This window comes from Furipterus horrens, unplaced genomic scaffold (assembly GCF_987537825.1).
Source record: "Furipterus horrens unplaced genomic scaffold, mFurHor1.1.pri manual_scaffold_4, whole genome shotgun sequence".
NCBI classification, from domain to species: Eukaryota; Metazoa; Chordata; class Mammalia; order Chiroptera; family Furipteridae; genus Furipterus; species Furipterus horrens.
In genome coordinates, this window is record NW_028327174.1 from 101,376,963 (window position 1) to 101,382,962 (window position 6,000).

The window sequence follows — 6,000 nt, forward strand, 5'->3', positions numbered from 1 at the left end:
TACCTCAGACTGAGCATGCCCAGTCTGTGCCAGTTTTATAATTGTGTTGGTACTTTTGGTGAGATCAGTCTCATATGTAGGGCAGACTTGTGCAAATGAGTGAATATGAGCTTTTACCATCAGCCAACTCTTTTAAAAGGCATTATCTCATTCAATTTTGTGTCCAGCCTCTGAGATAACACTTTCTATTTTATAGAGGAGAAAAACCGTAACTTATGAGGTTAGGTGTATAGGCCAAGGTCATATAGTTAGAAATTGACAGAACTGGCCAATGAACCTGAACCTTTTACCAGACACATGTACATATTTTTCTTCTTTGATTTTTTTAGTTTCACCAGGACAAGGAAGATACATGACATCCAAGATACAGGTTTTCTTATCCTTAACTAAATATGAACATTGAGAAGAAGTGATCTGAATCTCTGCAATCTCAAGTTGGACTTGTTAGTGCCTTTTTCTCCTTCTGCTTCTCCCCGACCTGATTCTGACTTAGATTTTAAAGCAAGATAAGGGGCAGCTCCCCATCTTTGCAGCTAGAGAAGCAGAGCAGAGGTTGATGGTTTCTTTCCATATTGACTCAGGGACACAGTGTTCAAATCAGAATTGAATCTCCAACTTTCAAGACAATTTTTTGTACTCGTAAACAGAAATTACTAATTTCACAGGTGAATATTTAAAGTGGAAAATATTGGAGAGACATTTGTCACTTTTCCATAATATTTTTGGAATAGAGGAGCCCTCTGGTGGCCAAAGTAGCAGGAAGCTGTCCTTGGGAAAGGCAGTTTTGAGATTTTTCTGCCAGAACCTCCCTTATTGATCGCTGCTTCATTCTGAGGTTACTCCTTTGCCTTTTATCCTCTTTCTTCCTATTTTCATGGAGGGTTACTTGCTTTTTGTACATCCTCCCTTTTTTTCTTCCTTGAGTTCCTGTCTACACCTTCCCCTCCAACCCCAGCTGTCACCCCCAATACCCCTGGAATCTCTCCTTTTTTATACAGTCTTTGGCCTCAGAGGACCCTTTCTGAAATCTGGCTAGTTCCCCTGTGGCAGGTGCTGAGTGACAGCTGCTGCCCCTGCTGCTGCTTCAGTAGTGCGGAATTCAAATCCCTTGTGGGTGTTTAGAGCCTGCAGATGGATTAACTAATGATGCCTGTTCATCAACGAGCATTTGCTGTATCCTGCTAAGCACGCAGGGGATGCTGATCATCACCCAGAAACAAGCTTTCTTAGAGGAGCAGATGAGCTTCCTCTCCCTTAGGCACAAAATGCTGACCACACATTACCCTGTCCCTGAGTTTGGCCAAGGGTCCAGAGCCCTGCCACTCTTAAGTTTCTGTGTACAGCTCTCAGTTGTGCAGAAGTCTGCTTTCCTTGTTATAGTTTGCACTGAATGGTTTGTCTTCTGTAAGTCTGTGCCACACCGCAGCCAACAGCCAATAAAGACCCATAAAATAGCTATTCCACATGTGGATGATTGGAAATTGACCATTGATCTAGAGACTGAAGCCAAAGTGGCAGCTTCAGTGGACTTCAATGAACTTCCTAAGGGGAAAGAAAGCTAAGATAGGATAAGGCAGAATTTTTGGCTAAGATTTTAGATACAATCACTCTGGCTTTTAGTGCAGTAAGATAATGGGACAGTATAAGTCTTGGAAAGCACATTGGACTCTTGAGAAATAGACCTTCTATAAAATGAGCTGGTGATTTTATTACATTATGATGCTTAACAATTAGTGACTTAATCATAGGGCCATCAGTGAGATAGGCCAATTCATTACCCTCACTCAAGAGACCATCAGAAAAGCTTTCCACAGGATCCAGAGTATGCTGCAAGAGGGTGGCCAGGACTGACCTTAGAAACACTGTTTCTGGGCTTGCTAAAGAAGGTGAAGCAAGAAGGGGATCATCAAGTTTGGAAAGCTGCATTTCTATAATATGCAGAAGAAATGGTGAGAGAGAACAGAGAGGGTTACAGAGGGCATAGACAATATAGTCCATCCCAATGGAGGGATTGTGCAGTCATGACAAAATACAGCTAGGTTTCTATTTCGACTGCCTCCCCATCCAGAGGGAGTGGCCGTTGGATGAAACATGATGAACTTAGGCTCCTGACTTTGAGGATTAAGGCAGCATTGGAAAGTGTTGCCTGGGAGGCTGCAGAATTCTCTTCTCCAAATTTTAAGAATGTGTGTATCAGTCTTTTTGGAAGCCTGCAGGTGCATATGGGGGAAACCCTACTTCAAGAATGGATGAGCTTTCCTCTGGGGATGTTCTACACAGGCCAGTCTTTCTAGACTCCCCTTAGGTTTCTTGTTTCTCAGAATCTTATGAAGTTTTAAAGTACGTCATTCAAGGTATTTGGAATGAAAGGATGATGTTAGAGCGTGTGCTAAGTCTGTCATCTTAACCCAGTTTTTCTCAATAAAGTGCTTCCTGTCCCTTCATCTCCTCCAGCCAATTCATACGTACTCTTCCAGCTTTTGGTTTTTGACAAAACATACAAGATTCACTATCACTGTCATTCCACCAAGAACCCTTGCAATAAAGCCCGTCCATGGTTTATTTGATGTTTCCCTTGGTTCAGTTTAGGTGCACACTTAGCATGATGTCCTTTTTAATAGAGCTGTCTTCACTGATGTGGTCAGTTCTCTGTTCTCACACTAAGCTTTGGGCAAAGAGCCTAGACCATGTCTATTAAATGTGTTTTACTTAGCAGCTCATTCCAAAGACAGGTGCTAAATAAATTAATTTTTTATAGTGATCCTGATGACATAATGAAAAGCACACTAGATGAGAGGATAGAGCTTTAGTTGAGTCCCTTCCTGCTATCAATATCTCACTTTGCTTGTCCAGGCCTCAGTTTTCACATTTATTAAGCAGGAGTTTTGGACCAGAAAACCTTGAAGGGTACCTCAGGCTCTGAAATTGTCTACTAGCACAATGGTGCCTCCTTCAAAAAGACTGTGAACTCCTCAGGGGCAGGGGAGAGCCTAGTCTGCAGGGTTCCTGGAGTTCTCTGGCAGACTCGGGCCCTTGAAGGTGGAGTAGGGGGTGTGAGTAAGGAGGACTCAAGTACTTGTTGATAGATTCATCATAGCCAGCCACTTTCCAAGAGAAAGCTAATGGTACTTTAGGAGTAAGAGGCACGGAAAAGACGCAGGAAGGATTGATTTTTATTCCAACCCACCTCTTGTTTGTGTGCCTGCTGTGCCCTATGACCTCCTCCCTTCACAGGAACTGCCAAAAGCCGTCTTGTCTTGGCCCCAGATCTGGAAGAGAACTCAGGCAGCAGCGCATCAGTCTCAGGCTCCAAATTGCAGGTTGGAGTTGGGCTATCAAGAGCCATAGAAAAATGCTCCTCTCCTCACCCCTGTAGAAGCTGGGAAAACTCCTTTCTGACAACAAGGCGAGATTTATGCTTTTCTATGAAAATGTTCGTGTAACTGGAAAGAATAGTCTAGAAAGTGCAGGCGCAGAGCCGAGGCTTTTGTGGAGGGTAAGATTCCTCAGCTGTCATAAATATCAGTGGAAGAGGAAGCAGGTGGTGAATCCCTGCTTTCCTTATGCAAATATTTTCAGTGGATCATAAACCCCCTCTGTTCTCCCGACCAGTAAGTCCTCACAGTGTGTTAGTGCTTACAGCTTAGAATGCCGGAAACATCTCTCCAAGCCAAGTGAGTACATCACTCTGCTAGTGACTGCTGGTGTTTTGGGTCAATAGACTTTGGTTCTAGGAGGCTGGCTTGGGTCCTAATTCTCTTACACAGATAACTGAGTAAGAAGCTGGCCCAGCCTCCTGGGCTTGACTGACTTAGGGTTTGTCAATGGAAATGTGCCTCATTTTATTTCTGATAACGAGCCCTAGCATAAAGGAGTTATGTTTGCCAGACAGGCAAGGTGGGAAGTCTTGGCAGCAGCTCTGGGCGAAACCAGGAAGAACATGATGAGGCCAATTGAAAGAGGACGTCACTGGTTTCTGCTGAGGGGGTGCACGTCAGAGAAGCAGGGCCTTGTGGGGGAAGCCTTTTCATGAAGGGGGAAGTGGGGCACAAAGGGGATGAGATGTCCTGCTCGGAGAAGGGAAATGCTCTGACCAGTAGGAAGGGGTATAAAGTAAGGAGACACATTATCTGAAGGTCTTTAAAAGAAATTAGATCTTGCAGAGAGAGAGGCAGATGGTTAAGCTCATTGTGTGAGCACAGGATATTCAGCTCACACCAAGACGGAGAACATGATGTAAAATCATGGAACCTAGAACTGCAAAGTATCATAAAGGCCTCATGGGCCAGTGCTTTCATTTTACAGATGAAAAAACCAGGGTTTACTTATTCCAGGAGCAAATGAGTAAGACTTTTTTATGTATAGGACATTCTTAGCACAGCAGTATAGTTTAGGGAGAAAAGCAAGGGATTTGAAGTCAAACAGACTTGAAGTGGAATACCACTGCCCCAGTTACTAACTATGACTTTGAAGTATAAGAATACCTACCTCTTGGGGCTCATGAGAGAAATAAATAAGAAAATTTATATGAAAACATACACTGTGCCTAACAAGTACTGATGAATAGCTGCATCTCTTCCATTATGACTATAATGTACTTGGCTAATAGAGTCTATAACTGTCATGCAGGTGAATGAGCAAACGTTAATCAAGTCATTGCTATATGCCAGATACACTCCTGCTAAATATAGGCACTTAGTTATTAAGATCATATTAGCCTAATGAATAATTATAAGAGTATTAACTGTTATTCTAATAAATAATAACAGTGGTGGTAATGGCAATGATGACAATAACTATCCTAGACTCAACAGATGAAATGAGGCAAGATAAAAGGAAAAGTTCTTCTGGTACCTAGCCTTTCAGTTGGCTTTGGTTTTGGTTTTTGATTGCAAGTGATTTGAAGAATAGGAACTTTTCGGGGTCATTTATTCATTGGACAGTTATTGAGGGCCTATTATGAGCCGACTGCTTTCCTAAGAACTAGAGGCATATTGGTCAACAAAAGCGATGTTCTTTCCTTAAATGGAGATTACATTCCAGTGGAGGCAATAAACAAACAAGGAAATAGACATATTGTTAGGTAGTGATAAGAATTATGAAAAAAGTAAATCAAGGCAAGAGAATAGAGAATGATTGGAGGGATAACTATTTTAGATGAATGTCTCTGAGGAGGTGACATTTGAGTAGAGATCTGAATGTGGAGGGCAAGCAGTCCTGTGAAACCATGAGCGGGGCATGGATTCCATGAGGGAAAAGCATTACGGTGAATCAACAAGGAGGCCATGTGTCTGGAATGTGGTATTAATCCCTAGCTCAACATATATGTTCTATTTCACCTGAATGCAAAAAAAAAAAAAAAGTAGAGGATTCACTGTATAAAGTCACTTCTCTGGAGAACCTCGAAGCAGGCCTGCTCCAGCTCTCTCAGGATAAAGCTAGCAGTGAAAAAGCAGTCTTGAGGGACCGTGCATCTTAGAACCTTCAAAGGGATGAAAGAGTCCCCAAAGACCATATATAACTTGGCAATGAGAGTATGAGAAATGGCACCTTAAATTCAATAGGACATAGAGCCATGTGGCTCTAGACCAGTCCAGGACTCTATCACTGTCCAGGGGCCCAAGGCTTGTTTGATGGAGGGAATGACATATTTGGTGGGAACTGGGAAACTTTCCCCAACTTCTTACTTTTCCACGCTAACCTATTTGAGATCATCAGATACGGATTTTTCCTAATTGTCTTTAAAGATGTTTATTGTATATTTCCCAATAGCATTGTCTCTTAAAGTAGACTGGTGAGCGCAAGGAACATGTCTAATTCATAGAATTCCCATGGGAAACCAGCACAGAGCTTGACATGTAGCCTGGATGAGTCCTGCTATTTGCTATTCAATAAACACCACAAGTTTACTATTCACCTCATAAAAGGTCTGCCTTTTTATTTGTTTCACATTTTACCTCATTCAAGCTGCCCGGGTTACCCCAGGTTACAGGTCTGTGG